Source organism: Lissotriton helveticus, chromosome 5_1, assembly GCF_964261635.1.
Source record: "Lissotriton helveticus chromosome 5_1, aLisHel1.1, whole genome shotgun sequence".
Lineage (NCBI taxonomy): Eukaryota > Metazoa > Chordata > Amphibia > Caudata > Salamandridae > Lissotriton > Lissotriton helveticus.
Window position 1 is genome coordinate 1233378695 of NC_136065.1, and position 27438 is coordinate 1233406132.

At 41.5% G+C, this 27438-nt stretch overlaps 1 long non-coding RNA gene across 1 annotated transcript; it reads left to right on the forward strand.

Annotated features, from left to right (window-relative positions):
• Positions 1-26926, forward strand: LOC144755243 (uncharacterized). The gene is made up of 3 exons (XR_013594862.1): positions 1-43; positions 23325-23357; positions 26724-26926. It is a non-coding gene; the product is annotated as an uncharacterized LOC144755243 (long non-coding RNA).
• Positions 26927-27438: the final 512 nt, after the last annotated feature.

Consider the following 27438-nt stretch of genomic DNA (forward strand, 5'->3'; position numbering starts at 1 on the left):
GAACAAACTACTGAAATGATGCCAACGGGACAGGAACAAATAAGTGAGTATTTTGGGACAGAGTAAACTAAATAGATGCCTCCAACACATAAGCCGACTGGAATTACAGCTATTGAGCCACGTGGAAACGGACCAGAAATGTGTTTCTGTTCTTCATTTAAAGCCAATACAAAACACCTCCTGGGAAGAATTAGAAAGAGATGATGTGGCAGACATGAATATGAATGATTGCTAAAAAAACATGGCCTGACATATGAAACGTTGTTTAAATGAATGTCTAAATCCAATCTTTGTACCAAAGAGCCTGACACAGAAAGTAAAGATTAGCATTAAATAGGGCAGACTAAATGGAGCACTCGTGCTGCAAAGAGAACTGAAATATTCAGAGAATATTGAAAGTAGGAACATAGTTGGACAGAAAATACAATAAATAATACATTTTTGCTCTTGCTTTTTATGTTTATCATGCTACTTCACACTCTTATAAACAGGTAGATAAGTTATGCTCACGTCTTAAATCATACTGCTACAACAGCAGCAACAACAAATGGAACACTCTCAAAAGCCTGCACTGACATTTAATTTAATTTTGGCTTTCTTATGGCAAAAAGTATTTTATTCAACTTTTACTAACACACAATACCAGTAAACCTACTTACAAAGAAAAGGCAACTGCGCTGGAACCACGTCAGTGCAGTCAGAGGCTCATATGTGAGCATTGGAACTGCACAGGCGTGGGACCACCGATAGACGTTCCTGCATGGTATGGGCTGTGCAGTCTATGCCATGCAGGAATAGTGGTGCATGCACACACGAAGGGCACTACATGTACCCCATGCACAAGGCAAGGGGGGGCCTGCAGGGACCCCTTTGTTTCCTCACCACTGGCAGTTTAATGGCATGAGAACTGACATGAGTCCTCTGGTGGTGAGGAAACTTGTAATATGCTTGGCCCCAGGTGTCTAATTAAAAAAAAAAATACAGGTTTGCTAGGTTTACTTAGGTGCCAGCTGAGCTAGTGCCAAAAATCCTCAGGTAGCTGATTGCAAAAAAACTTTTTGTTTTCAGTTGGAAAATGTTATGTGTCCAGGCTGTGTTTTTGAGGCCTTTCCTGTTGCGGGCACTATCTCTATCTACAGGTGCCATCTTTATCTGGACACTTCGGAAAATACAGGGTGGAAGGAAATTTGTGTCTTCCCACAGATTCCAGAAGATTTCTTCAGAGAAATATCAAAAACATTTGGATTTTTAAGTCAACGGTTGAGGTTTGCAAAGGTTTCTGGGTATAAAACCTAGTGGGAGTTTTAAAAAATGTACAGGTTTGCTAGGTTTCCATTGGTGCCTGCTGAGCTAGGGCACAAAATACACAGATGCAGATATTGCAAAAAGGAATCGTTTTTAGTGTAAAAAATGTGCTGTGTCCATGATGTGTTTAAGGCCCTTTTCTTTTAAGAACTCTAGGCCTAACCGCACAAGTAGGATGCCAGATTTTCCAGGAGACATTTCAAAATACAGAATAGTAGAACCTTTGTTATTTCCAAATGTATTTCTTGGCATTTGTGCCTTTGAAATGTAAGGTAATGTGTAAGAAAGAAGACATTTTGATAAATGCCCTCTGAATCACATGGTAGTGTCACAAATTCAGAGATGTGTGAATAAACACTGCTCATTAACTCTGTATCTGGAGCCTATTTCAGAAATAGATAGGTTTCTTTAAAGCCCATTTTTCACTCTTTTCATTTTACCATATAAGCTGCTCTATACGCGGTACAATCCAATTGTAGGTTGTAGTTCAATAGTTGGCTCTGGGTACTTTGGGTTCATGGGGAACCTGAAAACCCTATATAGCCCCACAACCAGAATGGTTGGTGGATGTAATGGTAAATTTGTTTTGTAAATCAGCCATTGTGATAAGAAGTTACAAATAAAAATGTCACAAATGGCTGTTTTTTTGAACTCCTGTTAAATATTTTTTTATTTCATGGTGCGCCAGCCCCCCATGTTAGCCTGATGAGAAGTGACCAGAGGGTGTCAAAAACCGGTTATAGGGTATATTGACAAATAAATATAGCAATTTAGGTAGTATAATCATTTTCATTAGGGCTACCCTTGCAGCCAGAGAAAATGGCATTGTGATCCAACAGGTCACCCAGTTAGTAATGGTGTCAATGGCAGTTCCATAGTTCACACAGAGCGTTTCTTCCTTAGTTCAGGTTATTGTCACGCCTAAATATTTTTTTCTGGTTTCGCACCATTTCAAAGGGAAATCTTGGGTGAACTGAACCGTGTTAGGCATGAGTGGAAACGTTTTCGTTTTGCTCCAGTTAATTCCTATCCCGGAGAATGCACCGAATCTGATGAACTCCCACAGAATCAGGCTAATGCTAGTCTGTGGCTCCCGTGAATAAAGAGTGACATCATCTGCGTACAGTGATATTAGTCTCTGCTGTGTGGGATATGGTATGGCATACTCTCTGTAGTGTTGTCATATTTTGGCCACGAGAGGTTCTATGGCAAGGGCGAATAGCAGCGGGATAAAGGGCATCCTTGTTGTGTTGATCGCATAATGGGGATCGGAGGGGAGTATAGGCCATTAATCTGTATAATAGCTGCAGGTTGGGTGTATAGCAGCCCTATCCGTACCAGGAAGGGCTGGGGGAGTCCCATCCTACCCAGAATTGCAAACATTCCAGGGAATCAAAAGCATTTGTGGCATCCAGGAATATACCTGCTGCTCTGATCTCTGGATCTATGTCATGGAGTAAACGCAAATGTTGTGCGCAAGTTATGGGATGTGGCCCTGCGGGGATGAAACCTGCCGGACCATGGAGGACCAGTCCCTCCATCAGCAACTTCAACCTGTGTGTAACAACTTTGGCTAGGATCTTGGTGTCACAGTTGATGAGCAATAGAGGCCTGTAGGACTCAAAGCTAGCTACTGGCCTCTTTGTTCGGCTTGAGTAAGGATATGATTATGCCTGTCTCATGGTTATAGGTAAAGTCCCACTATTTCTGGCTTCATCAAATAGCTGTTTAAGAAATAGATCTAATTCGACTATATAGCATTTATAAAAGTCCACTGGCAGACCATCAGGTCCCCGGGCTTTTCGGGATCGGAGACCCATTATTGCTGCTTGTCCTCTTCAAGAAGAGCAGATAGGAATTTTCTGCGTGAATCGCTGATCCACCCAAGGGCAGTGTCTTCAAAATAGGCAGCTATGTCAGAAGGGTCTCTTTAACGTGTGTTATAGAGTTTTGCATAATAGGTAGAAAGATATCTGGGAAGCTCTGGCGCATTATCTAAGGCAGTGGTTCCCAAACTTTTGACTCCTGAGGACCCCCATTAAGTCACCACTGGAAGCCAGGGACCCCCAAGCAATTTGTATGAGTTAAATTTCAAATATTAAAACAGTAATTTAAAAAAAAACACATGTGTTCACACAAAACAATTACTCAAAGTACTAAGGATTTTGGGGCCAGATGTACGACCATTTCATTTAGCGCCTCGCAATCGGGGACACAATGCAAGTGGCAAATTGCGAGTTGCTAAATGAAATGTACAACAGTATGTTAACACTGTTTGGGATTCCCAATGGGGTCGCAAATTGCAGAGCTCATTAATATTAATGAGCCTCTCGCAATTTGCGAACCAATTGGAAATGCCCGCCCTCCCAGGGATGGTGGCCTGCTGGGCTCAGCAGGCCACCATGTCTGGGACTGCTTTTAAATAAAGCAGTTTTTTTAAAAAATGCAGCCGGTTTACCATGCATTTAAAAAAAAAAAAAAAAAAATGAAACGTTTTAGTTTCATTTTTAAGGGCAGGCAGAGGTCCCTGGGACCTCTGCCTGCCCTTAAAAATTATTTTGCATGCATTTGCGAAGGGTAAGGGGTCCCCTGGGGACCCCTTCCTATTTGCAAATGCATTACCTTCTACTAGAAGTAGGTGGTAATTGCAAGTGTTTTGCAACCGAAAAACATTTGTACATGGTTTTGAGACTCGCTATTCGGAAGGGAATGCCCCTTCCAAATAGCAAGTTGCAAAACCTATTTAGTGAGTCACAAACAAATTGCGACTCGTGAAATAGGCTATGTACATGGCCCAATAGGTTTTTGCATGCGCAAATGGGTTCACAAACCCATTCGCGCATATAAAAAAATACATCTAGCCCTTAGTATTTCATATTGAAGGAACAGCCCCTCTGTCACATGGATTTCGTTTGTTTTATAGCATCTCTTATACCATTGTAGAATGTCAGAGCACTTTACATCACACACATACAGAGACATTGAATCATACATGTAAATCAGTGTGTATATAAAATGTTACATAAGGTAAATGGGACTACAAAGATGATATGTCATTCATACTGGTAGGCATTTTTAAAGAGTGCTTGGTGTGGAAAAGCACAAACTCAGGATTCAGAACATAACACATTGGCTAGTTACATTAAAAATGTATTTCCGCCCAAATAAATCTTTTTAGCAGCATCAGGATAATGAATAACTGGAAAAAAACCTAAGTTACTAACTGGTACCATGCAGTTTGCAAGCAGCTCTTTGATGATAGTTTATAGGCCCCTCTGCTAGATTACGATTGCCACTTATGAAGTGCATAGTAACAAAATAATCTCTGTGACAAAAGCAGTAACCACGAACCTATGCACATAAAATACTGCTTTTCTAAAATGCATGTTACACGTTCTTTGCAGTAGGCACATTAACCCTCTGTGCTACATTAGTGAAGTCAAAGCGGCCACTGAACAAAACTCGCCTCGCTCTCCAGCAGGTACATTAATCACTGGAATTATCTTCACACTTTTATTGTTGCTGGAAAGCTTCTAATTACACAAGAAACGTTTCTGTGCTTTTAAAACTGCTGCCTACGCACCTCCTGGGAATGTGTCACGGATCCCTGGGGGTCCGCGGACCACAGTTTGGGAAACACTGATCTAAGGGACCAACCAGTCTGAATCTATGTGCTCTAGACACTGATACCGGGTCTGGGCTTGCAGGATTGAACCCTTGCATCTGGGAGGAGGTACACAATAAGTGTAGTCGCTACCTCTTGGCCTACATGACCTGCCTGATGATCCAACAGAGGATGCAATACGGCCTCATAGAATCACGTCCCAAACATAGTGAGAATCTGTGTTCCATCAACAAATATTTTATTTATTTATTTATAAAGTTTTATATAAGGCGAACCAGACCCAAGATCGTATCAGAGCGTTTTACATTTAGGATCGCTGCGTTAAGAGTTACATCAGATACAAGAGCATAGTAAGATACAGTACACATAAACAATGACTCACGAATTCGTAGGAAGGAGGGGAGGAAGGAGTAATAGCCGGGAGACTAGGAGGAACTGTGCCCAATGTCCGGCTGGGTAGGTGACAATCAAGGGGGAAACCAGGGCCAATCTCCTCATTAGCTGTCTAGCAGCTCCACCGGGTATCAGCCATGTTCCTCAGGTCTAAGCATTCAGGAAAACTAGATTTTAGTTTATTTGATTTGAGTTGAGAAGGTTATATAGCGCTGGCTAGACCCGGAGGTATCAGAGTGCAAAACCAGAGGATTGTTGCATTACAAGGTATATCTTAAAGGTTTATATAGTGTTGGCTACACCCGGAGGTATCAGCGCGCTGTACAAGAGGAACATTGCATTATAAATTACATCAGTTACAATAGCGTAGTATGGTACAGTCAACAAACACAAGGATGAGAGAAATTGTAAGAAAAGAGGGGAGGAAGGAGCATAACAGGAAGATGAGGAAGAACTGTGTCCGATGTCCGGCTGGGTAGGTGACGGTCAAGGGGGAAACCAGGGCCAATCTCCTCATTAGCTGTCTAGGCAGCTCCACCGGGCATTAGCCATGTTGCTCAGGTCTCAGCATTCAGGAAAACCAGTTTTTAGTTGATTTGATTTGAGAAAGGTTATATAGCGCTGACTAGACCCGGAGGTATCAGAGCGCAAAACCAGAGGATTGTTGCATTACAAGGTATATCTAAAAAGGTTTATATAGCGCTGGCTAGATACGGAGGTATCAGAGCGCTATACAAGAGGAACATTGCGTTACAAATTACATCACTTACGATAGCGTAGTAAGGTACAGTCAAGAAACAACGAGGATGAGAGAATTAGTAGGAAAGGAGTGGGGAAGGGGCCATAACAGGGAGACGAAGGACAACTGTGTCCGATGTCCAGCTGGGTAGGTGACGGGCGAGGGGGAAACCAGGGCCCATCTCCTCATTAGCTGTCTAGCAACTCCACCCGGCATCAGCCATGTTGCTCTGGTCTCAACATTCCAGAAAACCAGTTTAGAATAGATACATAGGCTACAAGGATAGAGGTAACAGAAGGACGCCGGAGGGGTTGTAGTGCGCCAACAGCTCAGAATGGGAGGGCCCGGAGCCACAGGGGTCCCCCACGGCCGTGATTAAGACTGGCCCTGACTGGCCCCAGCCCCATCCTGACAGGGAAACGTGTACTCCTCTGGGTGTTAGTATTGATCGTGCTTTGATTGCAGGAAGGTCCGCTATCTTAAGATGAAGCTCCTGGAACAGGCATACCGGAGGTTTGTGAGGTGAGAGGGCATGAATTGCATTAGGCAAGGGAAGGGCTAAAATGGTTCACTTTGAGTAACAATTCAAAATACAGGTAGGACGGAGTTCTGTAGCGATGTGAAACACAGTGTGTCGGCCCTTCTCCCACTGATCAAAGTCTCTCTGTACCCATGTCGCGGGCACGCTAGTCTTCTGTTATGGCAGCCCTCCCCTACAGGGGGTTGAACGTCAGTGCTGCCCCTCGGGAAGAGAACATGGGAGGGGGTGGGGGGGGGCCTCTGTAGATTGTCTGAGAGGGGGTCCGCGATGTCATAGCCTCTGTCCCACATACTCGGATTGCAGCCCCAGCTCACTGCAGGAGCCATGCTTTAAAAAAACAATCAATAAGCTGGTTACTCACCTATCGCTGCTAAAAGACAAAGCTTTATTAGTAAAACGTAAGCACTCATGGCCAATCATAAACGGCTACAAAAAAAAACAAGTCCAAGCTTACCTCCATACGGCATGGTCAGTCCAAAGTAAGCGAACATTTATAGGAGCACGCTTTGGTCTATGGCCAGGTTTGTGTCATCTTCCACCCTGGAAATCAAACGAGGGCCATACGTTATGCAGACTTTGCAAGGGGGGAAAAGAAGACATGGTGCACTTGGTATGTCTGTGCCCTGCCATAGCCTCAGAAAGGAGACTAATCCTCAGGAGGTTGTTTAATGCACGAGATATAAGAACCTGTAGACAAGCAATAATGGCGTGTCTAAGTCCGAATGACCTACCAATGAATGTTGCTTTTGTAAAAATTTTAAATGTGATTGCCAAAGGTCTTAAGGAAAATTTTATCTAGTTTTATTATTATTATTTTTTTTTTAATGACATTTACTATTTGCACGATGTATAAATGTGTATTGATGCTGATACTTTCTCTAAGGTCACATTTTTGTAAGATTGTAATTAATCAAACAAATAAACAAACTCACTGCAGGCGCCATGCAGCTAGTGAGATTTGAAGTAGATACCGAATTTCAAGAGTACTATTTGAAATGTTTGAGCTACTTGTCCGGGATGTGTATATATATATATATATATATATATATATATATATATATATATATATATATATATATATATATATATATATATATATATATATATACATACAGTTATACAGTATTGATATCAAAATATATATATATTTTTTTTTTATTTCAACAGTTCGTTTGTTTGGGGAAAAACCTTGGGGGGGATCTACAGAAATGAGCCTCTGCTAAAGTTAGGAATTTTACTTTTCAGACACATAACTTTTCCTGATCACCCATGGCTTTTTACACTGGATTCTATCACAAACTGGAAGTAGGTTGAAGGGTCAAAAAATATGAAAAATGGGGTACCTCTTTGGAAAATGTCAGAACTGTGGTAAATGTTTTATTTATTTATTCATCTCTGCATTTTCAAGATAATCTGGAAAATGCAAAATGGTGATTTTAACACAAGCAACCTTTCTTTTAGGAAAAAAACGAAATATTTATGTTAGGCACTTGTTACCCATTTTTCCCCAAACCCCCAAAATGTTGATATATTTTGTTTATTTTCATTGTCACCTCCATACGAATCCACAAATTCTGGGTACCTTTGCTGGGTACCCAGGATGATGCAAAAAAAGGACACAAACTTGACAGACATACCTTATGTGAAAAAACGTTATAGAGGCCTAAGCACGAACGACCCCAAATAACAAAAAAAAAGGGTTCAACATGGGTGGGGGGCTAAATAAAAAGATTTAAATAAACAACCAGAGTTCATCAGCATGCTTGAAAAGCATTTCTATGTGGTAACCATAGTACATCCACATGTAGATAATAGAGTAATGAAAGTCTGATGCAGTAAACATTGACTTTGCACATCTCAGAAAAGCAAAATAAATGTTTTCCAGTTTTAATTAACTATAATATCTAGTCATGTCAGTTTACTACAGCATGTCAAGGAGCATAAATACCTTTGGATTAGGTATCATAAGCTTCATCTGATAAATCAAAACATCCAGATTTACCTTACACGCCTCAGGGTGATTTAAAATGAGGATTATGCATGCAGGTCATCAACAACTTTTCCTTTAAGGCATATTTATTTATCATATTGAGAAAATATATGCTCACAAGCTGCCTTTGAAAAACAACTTTGAGATGTGACAGGACATTACACATCAATATTAAAGTACCAAATAAGAATTAAAGCTGTAAACATACTGAATCAGAGAATGGGATCATGCACACATTAGGTCACAGCTTAATTTCATGTAGTTATCTTCAGAAGCAATGCTTGGTTCTACAGTGTGGGTAATGTTATTGTAATAGAAATTATCATCCCAAAGCTTGGCAAAAGGCTGATATTGGAAGTCAGCTGTAAACTCCACTCCACTGGCAGAGTTCTCACAGCTTTTCCCCACTCCGTGGTCTGCTTAGAACGCGGATTTCAGCAAAAACATTGTCAACTGCGGCGTGGTGGAGGTTACCCCCCTTAAAACCTTATGAAATCAGATTGTAGCAAGGAGTAGAAGCAGTGATACCAGGCTGTGGCCTACTGGTGGGTTCCATCAAGTGGCTATTGGGTCACTGCCTTGGGTGGTTTGCCATGAATGGGGATTGAACCTGAAGGCAGCATCACCACCCACCTGGGCCTGCTCACTCCATCCTCTGCCAGTGAGTTATGGCATTATGCCAAGCCTCAGAGAGCCAATGAGCTAGCCCTCATTCAGGAGCCAGTGCTAGTGAGGATCCCCATTGCTTACTGTGACAGTGCACAGGTGAGCACAGCAGCAGGTGGTAGGACGGACCTTAGGCATCCCCCCAGAGACGGGGTAAGAAGAACTGAAGGAGAGTGGCATTTGTTAGGTAGAAATAATTCAAATGGCCGGGTTCAGCGGAGCGCAATTACCAAGCCATCATTCTGCTCAGCAAGCTTTAACAACTAATCTGGTCTACCAGCTTCAGTGTGCATCTTGTGTGATCCTAGACACACTGATTGACTGCCCCATTCCTTATTTTTCAAATATGCTTAAAATGGTGAAGGCCTAAAATGAGGTGAATACTGATATTTTACGATCCATAAATAGCCGGAAGTTTGCATTTAGAATGATGAGGAGAATAAACACTGTGTGCTCAAGCCCAGGTGTTAAGTGAGTAGAGCGCAGTTCCACAAACTGGCAGTCTTAATTATTCATCCTCATGTGTATTGTACATGGCCCCCACAGGGCGATCACCATTGGGTACTGCTCGGCTCCATCGTCTGATGAACTTTAGCCTGGAATTCCTTGGCGTTGGGTTATGCCATTCTCTTGTTGATGACTAGGTGCTTACTTTTGTGGAGTCTAGGGCTGATTGTATTTGGTAATTAGTTGCTAACATCACCGTAAAGTGCTCTTGAGGGATAGCCAGGCTATTAGCGTTCACTGCTGCAGTTCACATATCCAGCGAGTCAGAGGCCTGGTGCGAGGAACGTGAGCTATACATTTAGAGATTGGTGGGCAAACACTGTGGAATCTCGCTGAGTTTTTTTGTAACTCCACGGAATTTCCCTATTTGTCCTCTCCTATACCGGTTTGAAGCTGAACCAGCCAAGCATCCCATTCCATTAAGATGTAGTGCTTGGGTATTGCTCTTGATTCCTCACTGCTAATTGCCATACTTTAAGCTTCCATCCATCTCGCTAGCATGCAGAGCCAGGATGGATCCAGAGAGGGTAATTGTGTGTGCCTCTGTAATGTGAGTGTCCTCTTGGATAGCACTAGAGCAAGATTAGCAAAACGGGCTGTCACTTCATTTCAGTTGGAAAGCATCTACATGCCAAGAGCTACGGCGTGCCACGAATCTCATCCATCATAGTTGGTCATATATTTATTGTTGTTAGGGACCATTCAACAGTAGCAATTCAGTGAGAGACAGTCCCAGAGGGTGTCATGCAAGTCCACGTCTTCCCAGTGACAGCGAGGGCAGGAAAGATGAGCTTTCGGGGAAATTCTGTTCAGTCTAACACGGGTAAGGTAAGCCTCATAAAGGATAGAGAACTGGACATTTTTTGAAACAAGCTTTTCTGAACAACAAATGAGGACATTACAGGGCCAAAGACCCATCTGACTCAAATAGGCCCTTCCCAATGTCAATCCTCCCAGACGTTTCATATTTTTGTGAGGTAAGTGGGGGTGTGCTTCTCAGGAAGTTGCATAACCAGGTAACTAGGTAGCATCTTGTACCCAGCATGTACTTTCTGTAGGTTTTAATTATTTAACCGATAATTAATTATTGCTATTGTGTAGTACATAGATTTTTTAAGATACGTTTTAGGTTTGGGTTGTGGGGTTTGTAAGGTCACAGAGTGGGAATTGATTAAGAAATAATGTATTGATGATTAATTATTACTTTATTATTAATTACCTAATTGATAATTATGTTAATTGTGAACTTATATTTGTTAAGTTATATTTGAGGTGTGTGTTGTTTGTTTAGTTTGTAGAGTAAAGGGGGGAGGTATTTAAGTAACCATAATAAAAAAAATATTAATTGATTCAAAAAGGTATTATTTCATCATTTAAACTCTGTTGATTTCTATTATATTTTATTGATGGCTTCTATGTTTATAGGACTATGGTGTGGTATTTTAATAATAATATTATTTGTGGTAATTGATAATAATTATTAAAACGTGTAATACTTATGTTATTCAATTCAATTCAATAGAGACTTTATTTTGGATATATTTCAATCCATAAAAGTACACAAGTAAAATACATTTAGACATTTCACAGTTAAAATTACGGTTACTAAAAAACATATTATACGTATTCCATAAATGAGTGAGTAGGCAAAATCATAAATAAAGTGCAAATAGTGCTGGATTTACAACAAGATACATAAACAATCAGTAAGAAGTTCATCATCCTTCAGAGGTATATAATCACTGGTCTAGGCACTTTCTCAGTTTAACAGTCAATTTTAAAAATTCTATCACATGAAGAACACTATCACTGTGCAAAAGCTGCAGATACACAAGTGCTGGTCTTATTTGTTTAAAATTTAGTTTCTTTAAAAGGGTAACAAGATAACGTTTTCAAGGGTATTCATAAAACCTACATAAAAATATAAAATGCAGCATATCCTGTGGAGACTTCCCGTCACAGCCACAGGGAGCAGCAATTTTACTAAAAATGTCCGACTTTGGTCTAATTAAAAGATGATGGAAGATGTTAAACCTGAACCTTGTCAGCAAATATTTGTCATGAGAAGTGAAGGAGCATGTTAGGTACAGTTCCATAGTGTCACAGGTTCTTAACATGACATATTTCCTAACGTTAGGTTTCATGAGCTCAACCTCTTCTCTTTGGGCCCTCCTATCCATGTAAAAAGCCCGCTTAATTGCTGCCACATCACCCTTTACTATCCCACTAGGGTTTTCATACAAATTTTCAAACATCCAAGCCTTAGAAAATGAGATTTCAGGTATTTTAACCAGGGCACACACTTTGAATTATCATGAGATACAAGGTCTTTCACTATCAGGTGGGTTAACGGAATGTCTTGGTTTAAGCACAATTTTACCCAACATATCAGTGGTTTTAGTGCAAATATATCAGATAGGTACTGACTTCCCAATTCTTCGTGTACCGCTAGGTTCGATGTGCTAGCTGGGACACAGAGAAGACGTTTTAAAAAATTGTTTTCAATAACCTGTAACTGTTCGCCACTTACATAGCCCCATATCTCACTGCCATAAACAGCGGTAGCTATCGATTTAGCGTTGTAGAGTTTCATCATAGCAGTATTTGGCTTTTTCCCCAATTTTGTGGCAAAATTAAAGATAGAGGCATTTACCCTTGTCATTTCCCCTTTCTTTCTTACCAAATGTGGGCCACAGCTAAGCTTTGTGTCAAATACAGCACCAAGGTATGAGAATGTTTGAGTGATGGGGATCAGAACATCATCTAATTTAAAAATAAAGTTCTTTTTCGGTTGACGGCCAACATGCATTATGTAAGATTTGGAATTGTTGACCAAAAGGTCTCTATTAATCATAAAGTTATTAAAAGCATTAAAACCGCATCGTCTGCGTATAAAAGTACAGGAATACCCCTCCTGCCAACTCTGGGGCAGTCTGATTTTACCTCCTGTAGTGCAGCATCTAAGTCATTAATGTAAAAATTGAAAAGAAATGGGGCCAGGATGCAACCTTGATGCACTCCCTTATTGATTTTAAAATTACCAGTGGTTTCCCCATTAGTTGAAAACCTAACATTAGCACTGGTGTCGCTGTGCAATTCCACCAGAAAATCCATAATCCCTGTGTCCACACCTTTCTCCCTCATGGTCTGCCACAGCCTTCCCCTGTTAACACAGTCGAAGGCCGATGACAGATCCATGAAGGCAAGGTGGACGGCTCCCTTCTGCACAACAGTATATTTGCTCAATATGAGGAACAGGTTGAGGCACTGTGTTATGGTGGAACGGCCTTCACAGAAGCCATATTGGGAAATGGACATAATATTATTGTCAGTTGTCCAGCTCGATAAGCGCTGCAGTAAAATTCTCCCCATAATATTGACCATAGAGTCTATTAATGAAATTGGGCGATAGCAAAGGGGGCTGCCCTTGTCTCCTTTCTTGAACACAGGGACAATTGTTGACAATCCCCAGGACAGAGGACAGCCCACTATGGCGGCAGCATTAAAAACAGCTACCAAAATTGGTGCCCAAAAACCTGGATCTGATTTATAAAGATCCGGTGGAATTCCATCAGGTCCAGGGGCTTTCCTAGCTGTTAGTCCCTCTATGGCATCCATTACCTCACTCTTATCAAATTTAATTTTGCCACCCCTGGCATAAGGAAAAGCATCAACTATTACAGGGTCCGCTGAATAATACAGTTTTTTAAAATGAGTTTCCCACTCCTCCTTAGTTATGCAGCAATCTAGTCCATCACCCGGTTCTTCTACCAAGAACGGTCTTTTTACTAGCGCCCAAAATTTGGTGCTACAATTTAAGGTGGAGGGGTCAAATATTTCATCCCAAGCCTCTCTTCTTAAAAACTCGTTATGGGATGCGATGACAGCCTTATATTCTTTTCTATATAGATTTACACCCTCCCGGTTTCTCGGGTGGCTGACAAAGCAAACCTAAGATTACGTGCAGCTTTGGTACAGTCGTGGTTAAAACACCTGGGACCCCCTTTCACCTTGTTGTTAACGGGGACTGACAATAATTCTGACACCTTCTCCGATAAGTTTTGATAAGCAGCTAGGACTTGTCTAGGTTCCCCCCCTCAAGGGTACAGTTTTTAATATCCTCAGTGCATTTATCTGCAATGTTTTTATAGAGAAGATCTGGGGTAACCATTGACCATTTAAGTCGCCTCCTCCCATCTGTTGTGCACAGCCTACCTGTGTTACGATCTGGTTTCTCTTTTTGACCCAGGGTCCCTTTAGACAGATTGTTAGAGGGTTGTGATCACTAAATTCACTCAGCTCAATGCTGAATGAATCCAGGAAAATCTGCATCCTCAGAGAGACTAACATATGATCTATAAAGGTGCCCCTGCCATGCCCATTGAAGGTAGGAATATCAAAGTTATTCATCAGGTCATTACATAGTTCCCCGTCCACAGTATGTTCCATGTGTATGCCTCCCATACGTTCACAATGCAAGTCTGTTAAGCATTTCTTCCATGGATCTCCGCACGGATGTACATTAAAATCCCCCATGATCATAAGATTATGACCAAGATCTTTTGAGAAAGTAGTGATGAAAGAATTCAATACAAAAATTTGGTTAGAGCCTGCACTATCATGAGTTGCATTATAAAAGTTCACCAAACCTGCCCGACAGTTTTCTCCATATAGAACTAAGCCCATCACACCGGTGTGCTGTGATTCAATTCTACGCATTTTACATGGTACTAAAATAGAAACAAAAATTACAAGTCCCCCCTTTGGCCTACCCCTTCTTGATGGAGTAGCTGGTACATAAAAGGCCTTGTACCCTTCCAGGTACAAATCACACCCCACCAACCAAGTTTCTTGTAGACAGATAATCTTAAATTGCTTAATGTAATTAACCCAATTTACATCAGCCATTTTGGCAGCCAAGCCCGCAATATTCCATGAAGCAACATAACATCCAGATGCTATATCCTGTGGGTTCTCTGTGTGTATAGGTTCACCTGAAGCCACAGTGCCCTGAGCCGCAGGTACCTCCCGTCAATCACACATCTCAAGGCCAGACAGGGCTTCATACCTGTTCATACCTGTTCTGTGTGTTGACAATAGACCCATGGTGATAGCGCCCAGCGCTGTTGATCCTGTTGTAGGTTACATCCATATTTTCAGGCCCGCATGGGTTAGTGATGTTATAAGTGAATTGTGTGTCCATGACTGGGGTCTGTGGTTCAAACACCCGCCTAGTTATCCTTTGTTGGGGGGGGTGGGTTTGCACAGATGTGCGTAAAAGTACCCCAGTGGGCGCACACAAATACTTTTCTCATTGTAAACTAGTGAGGATGCTCTTAAAAGGACAGTTGCCACATGCTGGGGATCTTTTTGGACGGGCCTACCCAGTTCACCCTCCTTACTGCCATTATCTGATCTGAGTATGAAATGGGAAAACCGCAATTTTTATTAAGCCATGCCACTGTCTTATTTTTCAATGATGCATGAGATTCATCATAGGGTGAGGCGGGATGAGTACCACAAGATGGAACATTGGTCAATACTGCCACAAAGGTAAACAACCTTTACAACGCAACTTTTACAACGCACTACCATTACAACGAAACTTTTACAACGCAAAAACCATTACAACGCATGTATTTACAACGCATGTTTTTACAACGTAGGTACCTTTACAACGCATACCATTACATCGTAAGTATTGGTAAGTATATAATTATATTTAAAATGTTATATGTTTGGTTTTTTTTAAGGGGTATTTTTAGGGTTCAGGGTCAGTTTTGGGTTTTTGGGTAAAGGGGTATTTTTAGGGTTCAGGGTCAGTTTTGGGTTTTTGGGTAAAGGGGTATTTTTAGGGTTCAGGGTCAGTTTTTAGTTTTTGGGTAAAGGGGTATTTTTAGGGTTAAGGGTCAGTTTTTAGTTTTTGTGTAAAGGGGTATTTTTAGGGTTCAGGGTCAGTTTTTAGTTTTTGGGTAAAGGGGTATTTTTAGGGTTCAGGGTCAGTTTTTAGTTTTTGGGTAAAGGGGTATTTTTAGGGTTCAGGGTCTGTTTTTAGTTTGTGGGTAAAGGGGCATTTTTAGGGTTCAGGGTCAGTTTTTAGTTTTTGGGTAAAGGGGTATTTTTAGGGTTCAGGGTCAATTTTTAGTTTTTGGGTAAAGGGGCATTTTTAGGGTTCAGGGTCAGTTTTTAGTTTTTGGGTAAAGGGGTATTTTAAGGGTTCAGGGTCAGTTTTGGGTTTTTGGGTAAAGGGGTATTTTTAGCGTTCAGGGTCAGTTTTGGGTTTTTGGGTAAAAGGGTATTTTTAGGGTTCAGGGTCAGTTTTGGGTTTTTGGGGTACAGGGGTACAGGGTAAAAATAAAGTAAAATTAAATTTAAATTAAATTAATTAAATGAAATGAAATGAAATTAAATAAAATTATACTAATTTCAATTAATTTACATTAAAAAAATTAATATATACTTACCAATACTTACGTTGTAATGGTATGCGTTGTAAAGGTACCTGAGTTGTAAAAACATGCGTTGTAAATACATGCGTTGTAATAGTTTTTGCGTTGTAAAAATTACGTTGTCAAGGTATGCGTTGTAAAAGTATGCGTTGTAACGTCATACATCCTGCCACAAACGGTGCACAGTCAGGTGGTAAGTTCAGGTATCGATTAATCCTGGGGGGTCTAGGGGCTGGACCACTTCGTGGGGCTAAATTGGGTTGTGTCAACAAGGCAGGTGCTACTGGGACGACTGGGACGACTGGGACGACTGGTGTACTTAATGCCTCGTTCACAGTGGTGGCTACTGTAACAATATTGCAAGTATTCTGATGGTCTTTTGCCTTCGTCATATCCTGCCCTTTTCCAACAGCGTTAACCCTGCCGCTAATTGGTGCAGCCAGGTGTGCGGACACCAGGCCGCCCAACCTAGCTACTTTAGTGACCTGGGTCTCAATCTGTCTGGCCAGTGGTTTGATCATCTCCTCTATTTTCACTGCAAAATTTGCCTCTAAATTTTTAATAAAAGAAGCAAACTGTTCAGAGTTTAAGTTGAGACCACTATCATTATTTCCAGTAAACACAAAAGGGTTTATGGCAGGGCTATGTGCTTCTTTCCCATCCAGATCCCTTCTTTTAGTACTATGTTTCCCCCCCCGTTTTTGATGTGCTATCCTGCAGGTTCGCACCGGCCTAATAACAGGCGGAGCCTCACCTGTTTCCTCGCTTGACAGAACGTGTTGGTCTGAATGTACCTCAACACACACTGTAATGGGCGTCTGCGATTCTACTCTGGTGTCTCCACTCGTATTTGCCTCAGCCTCTATGATCATCCTAGGCGGAGACAGCTCTGGCAAATCCAGTGTTGAGATGCCCTTACCTAGAGAGGCACGCCTTTCATTATTTATCTGGCTAATTTTTTTCACCATATAGTTATCGATGGTGCCGGAACCTGTTGCAGGTTTATCACTTTTTGATTTTGCCATCCTAAATGGCTGTTGAACAATATGTAAACTCGTGTACAAGCCACAACTCACTCATATAAAGTAAAACTGAGTACAAAAATAAAGTCTCACGTGAATAAAACACAATGGAGGTCCAGTTAGAGAAATGTAGGGTCCCTGGCCCAGCCCAGTCTCCTCAGGCCTCTGAGGGCCACAGAGGGCCCGCCCTTTGCCTGGGCTTCGCCCGGCTCGTCCCGCGGGACGAGGGACTGGCGCTGCCTTTATGCGCCTCCTGGCGCTCTTGTGGGCGTCACTGGTGGTAGGAGGGGCCCGGCGGAGCCAAGCCCGGCCGGGAAACAGGCGGAGCAAGGCCTGGCCCTTAGTTGCTGGAGCGGCGCTTCGGCGGAGCAAAGCCCGGCCGTGAAGTTTCCACAAACAGGTACCCCCGCTGGTCTCTGCCCTGGCCCTGCCTTTATGCGCCTCCTGGCGCTCTTGTGGGCGTCACTGGTGGTAGGAGGGGCCCGGTGGAGCCAAGCCCGGCCGGGAAACAGGCGGAGCAAGGCCCGGCCCTTAGTTGCTGGAGCGGCGCTTCGGCGGAGCAAAGCCCGGCCGTGAAGTTTCCACAAACAGGTACCCCCGCTGGTCTCTGCCCTGGCGCTGCCTTTATGCGCCTCCTGGCGCTCTTGTGGGCGTCACTGGTGGTAGGAGGGGCCCGGCGGAGCAAGGCCCGGCCCTTAGTTGCTGGAGCTTCGGCGGAGCAAAGCCCGGCCGTGAAGTTTCCACAAACAGGTCCTTATGTTATTTTTTTGTGGCTGTTATTTTTGTGTGAATATAGTGTGGTCTTTTAATAATAATAATAATAATAATATTTGTGTTGATTGATAAAGTTTATTACAATGTGTAATATTTATGTTATTAAAAAAAACATTTAATTTTTGTATTTAGAATTTTATATTTTTGGGTTTTTAATAGGGTTGTTAAAATATGGAGACTCTCACCAGACGCTTTAAAGGACAATGTGCTCTGTCCAAAGACAGGAAATTAGGGAACACTTTCAAACTAATAACTGGTCAAAATCTGAGATTGGCACAGTATGGGAGGCCTTCATGCAGAGCTGCTAGTCCTTTATAGTGCTGAACAGGGAGGGTTCTCAAATCAAAATGCTCCCTCGAATGTGAAATCAAAGAGCTAGAAAATGGTAGGTCCCAATCGCAGGAGTCTATGACTCTGGTAAAGATTCAGTGAACTATTAATGAAGTGACTTTCAGAGAAGTGGAATATCTAGGAATATATGCAGTGGTATGGAAATATGGAAAAGAATGTTGCAGCAGAACACTAACTAATATGTTGAGAAAAAGGTGGGCTAGTAATGACATTACATGTAATATTGATTAATCAGGCACTTCTACTGGAAAGCGGATGACATTACATAAGGATCCTGATCCTTTTGTTCAACTCTTTGTGCCTCACAATTAAATCAGCCCACCACCTGACTTACTGATTACTTACATGACACAGCTATTGCTTGTCTGAGTGATTGAAGACCTGAACCAACCATTCTCGGTTGAGGATATACAATAAGTGATCAGCTGTCTCCCTTATGTAAAGGCTCCTGGAATGCATGGCCTGCCGGCAGAATTTTACAAGGAATACTCCAATATCTTGCTCCCCCATCGATTGCCCCTTTTCAAAGAATCTAACAACAAGAAAATCCTTCCTCCCAATATGTAGCAAGCTCTTCTCACCCTTCTGAACTGTGATGTCAGAATATTGGCTAAACTGTAGGCTTTATATCAGTCTGCTTCATATCCCTCAACTTGTTTATCCTAATTGCCGTACCATATTAAAGACATCCTGAGCTCCATGCAGTGTCTTTTTTAGGAAAGCTAAGAAGTGCAGACACCACACAGGCCTTCAATTCAATAACGTTGACCTTTCCTGTTTACTATTTTAGTAAGCATGGGTCTTCCAACTAATTCTGAGTGGGTTCTTCCAATGGTAACATTAACAGGTATCCTTCCAGATTCATGGAATGGAGCCATAGTGAAAGCCATTCATAAAAAGGGCAAAATGGACAAGCCTGCTAGCTATCATCTGATTTCCCTCCTCAATATTCACTCTATTCTTTTTTGTTCAAACATTCTTAAAATACCTAGCTGCCTGGACTTTTGACACTGGACTGATCCCTGTAGAGCAAGGAGGTTTCAAACCAAATCATTCAAATGATGGATCCCTGTCTCACCCTATGGGGAGTCGCAAGAAAATCAATGGAGTCGGAAGGTTACCTTTGCTACTTCCAATCGGTATTCAATAGGGTCGAAAGAGGTACACTATAGTGAAAACTCCAGCAGTAGAATGTATCTGGAGCCCTACTAAGTCTTGTGATGAAGCTTCATAGTGACAATTTGGTCCACTTCGACCTGGATGGGCTTGGTAGACTGTCAAGTAAAATGCCAGCACCCATGCTGTTTAGTCTGTTCATTGCACACCTCCCTCAGAGTCTAAGCAGCATGCATTGTTACTCACCAAAGCTTGGGGGTAAGCATATCAGCTGCCTTATGTACACAAACAATTTGGTGGTGATGACTATAAGGCTCCAACGAAAAGCCTTACTTTTTTAAAAAGTCAATAAGGTCGATTAAGAGAGCCCCATGTGGATGATTTCCTGCTGAGGTTTTGCACTTTAAATCATTACCAAGCAGTATAGGTGCTGGAGTCTACGTTTCGACCCCGCTTGGTACAAGGGTTGTTCTACACCTCATTCTAGGGTCTTCATCGGGACATTTGAAGTGTGAGAGCACTTCATTAGTGGCTGTCAAGTGACCGTCTGAGATGGACCATCAATGGTTCCACTGTTACTGCTCAACTGTGGTGATTTCAAGATACAACCGGGTATAAATCTCCAGGTTAGTATATGTAAAATACGATTCTTGGTGTGCAATTCGCGAAGTTGTGGTTCCTCCACGGCGTGTTGCTGAGACTGTCAGATCCCGCGGGTGGTTCTTAGATCCTTCACCCTGGCTGCTCGTGTCAGGACGGTCACTTGACGGCCACTAATGAAGTGCTCTCACACTTCAAATGTCCTGAAGAAGACCCTAGAATGAGGTGTAGAACAACCCTTGTACCAAGCGGGGTCGAAACGTAGACTACACGACCCTCTCACAACATAGGAGCAAATCAAATTGAGTAATTCTAGCCTATGTGGGTAGAGATCTAGGGAACTATGGATCTCACTAGACTGTAAAGGTCTTTACAAATTGCGTTGTGATTGTGCTATTGTCACACCACCTTTACCCAGTCCCCCGCTTCCCTCATCACTCCCATCTTACCCTAATACCCTTTTCCTACTCACTGAGAGTACGCTCACTTTTAATGTAATACAGATGACTTTGATTGATAAAAGTTATTGATTTATTTTGGTTTTTTCGAATTAAATGTTTTGAGCCATACGTCTGGGAACTACAAGATTTGTATTCAGTCTACCTCAACTTTATGATGATTAAATATGAACAGTGAATTATGTTGATGGTGAACACTCGAGTTTTTTTTAACCAAGCATTTGCATTTTGAAATAAGTAAACACTGACCCATATTTCACGTACCTAATCATTGACCCAGGTCAGATAGTTTTCAGGGTATACCCCGTTGAAACTCAACACGCTATGCATACAGCACTTTATAATGAGGTGCATGCTGCTGGTTCATTTAGCATTTCCTTTTTATATATATGTATATCTTGGATTTTGGCTGTTGACCTTCTATTGAGTTTTAGTGCTGGAAAATGCTTATATTAATACAATCCAAAATAATGTGGTGGTTAAATTGATTCAAATGTGTGCTGTGCACTACGGTTTTTATGACACTTGTGATCATTTGTGTTAATGAATTGGGCATCGTGCAATATTTCTTAAGAATGTATTTCTTGGAAATAAAGTATTTTGACATGACAAAGGTAAGCATCAAGGATTCTCCTTATTCCCCATTTTATTTGTGCTGGTGCTTGAGCTTTTGGCAGTTAAACTGATTATGGCCTTCGACTTTTTGAAGGTTGTTGGTGTCCCTACAATACAGGCAGGATCACCCTCTATCTGTGCAGTTCACTGACAAGTTTTAATCCGATCCAGAGAGATTTCATAACTTTTGGAGGCTTTCCCCTGGAACAGAACACAGACCCCAAGAAATATCTCAGCCTTTGAGCCAACCGTGATTTTGACACTATTGAGGACAAACTACAGCAACGCAATTTCCTAGTTTAAAAGCAAGATTGAGAGACGGATCAAGATCCCACTGTCAATGGCCTGTAGAACTGCAATCGGAAAGATGATCATACCAATTCTATATGAAGCTGAAGGTGTCACTAGGCATAACACATCAAGAGGAATAATGTAGTCATTTCTGATTTCGTCCCATGTGGATGATTTCCTGCTGAGGTTTTGCACTTTAAATCATTACCAAGCAGTATAGGTGGTGGACACTTCTACTGGCTGAAGGAACTATCTGATCTTCATCCAAATACCCTTCTCCAGAAGGTGCTCAAGAAGATTTTTCAGGAGAACAGTGTGCTCTGACATATGGGCAATGGATTCATTTGTCAGTCTAATTATGTGTGATTCCACCAATTAATCTTCTAATATCTTCAAGTGTGCTTCTGTCACCGCACCTTCCCAGGGTTACTCTAATAATACTGCATTTAGTGTTTTGGAATCTGAAAGGCTAGATTTACAACAGTTGGGTTGGGTTGTACAAGAGAAGTAGCAGAATGCATTCAACAGAGACGTAAGAAACTATATTTCTTAATATGGAAGGTATTGGAATCCATTTGTTAAATTGGTTTCAATGAAAGGTCTAAGATCAATTTCTTGTTATCCTTTTAAAATTCCAACTTTTCTAAGAGGTGGATTTTTAACGGGCAGCAATAAAAGCAATCAGGAAACAAGGTCAGTTGGTGTTCAAAATGGAAAACTTGGCATATAATCTTGTGAATAAACATATCCTTTCCTGCCTCAATAATCATTCACCTTTGTCTCAGTTTAACTGATAGCACTGTAGGCTGACACTTATGTCTTATTTTCATGCTGGCCCATATGAAACTCTGTTACATCGACACTGGAGTCCCCTCCCCACCAAAACAATGGTCTGCCCACCCAATTTAAATTTGGGCAGACCATTGTTTGATGAAGTTGGAGACTACACCATTTCCTTTTTGTGGTCAGATTCCTCTATCAGCTCAACGGAGTAAGGCGTGCCAGACAATTTGGCTGTGTGTCCTCCTATCTAATTTAGCTGGGCAGACATCCTGCTGTTTTTCAATGCACATCACTGCCAGGAAAAACCTGGCAGAAAGGGGAGCAAAATCCCCCCACCTAGGGAGAAAACTCCCATGGATGGGAGACCATTAAAAAAAAAATGTATTTGCTTTGGGATTGTCTTTATTAAAATTACAAAATTTAGATTTGACATATGGCTCTGTCATGTTGACTGAGCCGTCCGTAAATTTACAATGCATAGGCATGAACTGCTGTGACAGCAGTGCCTGTCAATGCTTGAAATGTCTGCTGAGTCAGTGGACATTTCAAAGCTGGGCAGGCAGCAACTCTATCAGGACAAAGGAATAATTTACTATGTTGCCTTGGCTGAGGACGGGCCATCCGCCAACTGTTAAATCAGGCCCTTATTCTTTCTCTGCTCATGAACAGATTCTCTCCAAGATGAATGGCCACAAGAGTGTCAAAATAGAAAAATGGTTCCTTCTTACATCCCTGGTGTTACCGTATGTATGTATAAAAATTCATTTTATCTATACCGGTGTGACTCCCAGATTGGAAAATCTCATACCCAAACACACAGAAAGTGAAAAACATTCAATTCTGATGGATAATGCCACTGAAGAACTGGGAAATTACAACTGATTGTAAACAATATTTCTGGCTGCTCTACTGTCTCTTTATTAATTTAGGATTAGAAATGCCTTCCTATTTAATAGTTTCTAGAGATTGACTGGTTCTAATTCCAATGGATTGGATGCATAGAAGTGCTTCATTCATTAAATTCATGTGATTAAAGACACCTGTAAATGGCACTCTGATCTGCTTTGCTTTGATAACACTGGACATCTTCTCATTACAGGTACAACAAACACACCAATTGAGCCAGAGAATGGTAAATATGATTCAATTATGTTAGATGTGTGGGATGCACAATAGTTATCAGTGTTGTTTGTATAGAATTGATAGGAAAGCCCTAGATCTTTAGAGAAAAGAGGGGAAATGTTCAAGAGGAGAGGAGAGAATTCAGAGATGCAAAGTTTTTTGATATTATGCAGAATTGTATTGTATTGTATTGCGACTTATATAGCGCACGTATCACCCGAAGGTATCAAGGCGCTTGCTTAGGGAACCCGTCCTGGTATTCCCCTGTGAGATACCCCGGCAGGGTATCCACAAGGTGAAAGCCAGGCATCCCGCCGCGAGGGGCCGTAGTGGAGATTAAGCAAGCTATTGCCCAGAGTCGCAGAGTGTGACCCCGTGAGTCGAGTAGGCACCGGAGCGAGAATTGTCGAGTCCGTGGAATTTTGAGCCCGAGACCCGCCGAGGCGGGGAATCGAACCCTGGTTCACGGCCGATCTCAGCTTCCGGGTCTGCCGCCTCTAACCACTGAGCCACGCTTCTCCACTGAGTGGCTTTTGCTGACATTTTACTAGTATTGACAAAGGGGATATATAAATTAACAAAGTTCCAACATTTTGCATCTGGCTCAGCAATGACACTGAGCGAAAGTCACATATAGTAAACACAGTGTAAAGAACCGTTTATTTTTTCTTGAGGAGGTAATATAATGGCCGAGAATTCGATTTGTATAAGCGGTAGTAATATCTTATAAAACTGGGTGTAATCATTACCTCATAAGCACTAGGACACTAGTAATTAGGGCCATAGTGTTTTCTTTCCTCCTCAGTCGCCTTCAACCCTCTTGATTAATCCAACCGCCTGTTCGTAACCTTACTGATTAAGCTCAGGAGTCTTTAGCATTCTTGTATAGACTCGGGCAACGGAACGTTTTATAGGTCGGGAGGGTGCCAGGGGCAGAGGTTGGGTTTACTCCAACTAGGTCTATAACAAACCTAATGGACCATATCAATAGCCTTTGAGCCCAAAAAGCATAATCATATGACCCGGAAAAAAAAAACGGGCACTCTACTTCCATTGAATCAACAGGTCTCAATATGCTTTTTTTTTTTTTACTGCATGATCTAGCCATGTCCATCTTGGATACTTCATATAGCGAGATTAGCCATTATGAGTGGTTTGGTGAAGCTGGATCTATCCAATACTTGCGAATTTGTGTCCTGGCCATTAAAATTGCATAGAATAACAAAGATCTAGCAGGTCCTACGATGTTACCATTAAGGCCGAAGATTATCAGGAGCAGATCTATATGTATTGGTACTTTCAAAATGCTCTCAAGGGTCTTCCGCACATTTTCCCAAAAGAGCCAGATGGAGGGGCAATCCGTAAACATATGTATGTCTGATGCTTCAACCAACCCACATATATTACAAACTTTCCCTTTCAAAAATGTTGATAACCTAAGAGGGGATAAATACGGTCTATGAGCAGTGAACAGATGGTTCCGCTGCAACCAAGCAGGTTTAACTACTCTATAAAGGGTTTTAAATGAGTCCTGCAATACGAGATCACACTTTATATCCATCTGCTCTCCCCATAACTCATCTGCAAGCTTGAAGACCCCATCCACTTCCTCCTCGATTGCTCAATACCACACTGAGACCTCTCTTTTCCCCAGGGGTCTCACAACAAGCTGTTCCTCCAGGTTACTACCCTTACCAAATTAGGTATTACGGCTGCGCTGGGCTTGTACCCAGCTTTTTAGCTGGATATACCTAAATCTGAGACACGCTGGGATTACAGTGTAGGGAGATCTGTTGAATGAAGGCATTTTCATCTTTTGGCAAGATCTAAGAGAGAGAGTAGGGACAGGTCTCTCCACATTTTAGTATATCCAGGGACATAGTGTTGAAATTAGTATTGGGAACCAATATATAATATGGAAGCTTTTCAAATATTGCCGCACGCTATTGTGCAGACATATAAACAATCTTTGGAACTGTTAAACTTTGAAAAAAAGATTGCATGGAGACTACTTTAAATTTTTTAACATAATTTATGAAAAAGGTAAGTATAATCACAAGGAAATACAAATGAATCAAGAATATGGAGCTGAGGAAATTCTGACAGCAAAGAAAATCATACTTCTTGTAGAAAGGACCATATTTTGTGTGGTTTACCACCAGATGTTTGCCTTTTCGGTATTTCGGGCTGTGTGCAAGTCCCCTCCTAAACAGTCACTCTGCTCCATATTATAGCATGGCTGAACTAGTATACTCAAAGATCATATGTAATTTGTGTTTAAGTCAGTCACAAAAGGTACACCATGGACCCAGTTCTGGAAGTGAAATCCCACGAGTTGATTGCACCACCTATTGTGCAATCGAGACCAATGGCAGTCCAAACATAACCTCAGACCTACCATTGTAGCTCAACTGTAACAGTGTAAAAACCCCTAATCAACATGTCAAAACAGAGAAACACTAGGAAGCAATATTAAACATCACAGCATTGCACAGCAGCATACAGGAGTTGCAAGTAGCAAAAATGCATGAAGACATTGTTGACAGACTCCCTTGTGGTTCATTTCTCCTTCCTAAAAACACTCCCACTTATAGAAAACACTTCAAAGGGAGTGCACTTGAGGGGAGCTTTACAGTATGATTACTACCTTCCATGCTGGGCTAAATCCCCCGCAGTGCCCAGCCCGTCATGCTGCACAGTGGAGCTGTGCTCATTACGAGTCTGAGCTCGTAACGACTCCGCTCACTCCCATGGAACACCCGCAGAGGAGGAGAATTAGCCCCGGGTGGGCGTTCCGCAGCATTTATGACAAGCTCAGCTCATCATGAGCCACAGCTCCACTGTGCCTCATGATGAGCTGAGCTCGTCATATGGGCCGAAGGGATTAATTAACAATGGGAAGATTCCAATCACATTTTTGTCTCATGAATCAATTAACTACAGTAATAAGAAGAATCAAAATGAAATGTATGAACTTGTGGGCTCCCTTTTACTATTCTCAATGAAACAACTTTGAAAATGAAAGTGATATGCTACAATTCAGAAATGGATAGAGTCTCTCCTTGTTGATCCATTATTAACTGAGGATATCATTGATAAAAAGGAGTGGATTCTTTTGTGCTAGAGCAGAAGCAACAACACACTCTGTAAAGATTGTCAGCAGCAGCTTTCAGTCATACTTTTTCTGTCATTCAACATAATGATTGTTTTTATGAACCTTGCATGCTGATTGCAACTCTTCTCTGTGTACTTTACGTATGTGTAAAACAATATGAATTACATGTAATAACATACGGGTGTCTTTTCTCTTTTATTGTAACAAGATCATTATTTCCATACCATGACAATTCTCTTTTTATTGACTTTATCCCTCCAGAACAAACTACTGAAATGATGCCAACGGGACAGGAACAAATAAGTGAGTATTTTGGGACAGAGTAAACTAAATAGATGCCTCCAACACATAAGCCGACTGGAATTACAGCTATTGAGCCACGTGGAAACGGACCAGAAATGTGTTTCTGTTCTTCATTTAAAGCAAATACAAAACAACTCCTGGGAACAATTAGAAAGAGATGATGCGGCAGACACGAAGATGAATGATTGCTAAAAAAACATGGCCTGACATATGAAACGTTGTTTAAATGAATGTCTAAATCCAATCTTTGTACCAAAGAGCCTGCCACAGAAAGTAAAGATTAGCATTAAATAGGGCAGACTAAATGGAGCACTCGTGCTGCAAAGAGAACTGAAATATTCAGAGAATATTGAAAGTAGGAACATAGTTGGACAGAAAATACAATAAATAATACATTTTTGCTCTTGCTTTTTATGTTTATCATGCTACTTCACACTCTTATAAACAGGTAGATAAGTTATGCTCACGTCTTAAATCATACTGCTACAACAGCAGCAACAACAAATGGAACACTCTCAAAAGCCTGCACTGACATTTCATTTAATTTTGGCTTTCTTATGACAAAAAGTATTTTATTCAACTTTTACTAACACACAATACCAGTAAACCTACTTACAAAAGAAAAGGCAACTGCGCTGGAACCACGTCAGTGCAGTCAGAGGCTCATATGTGA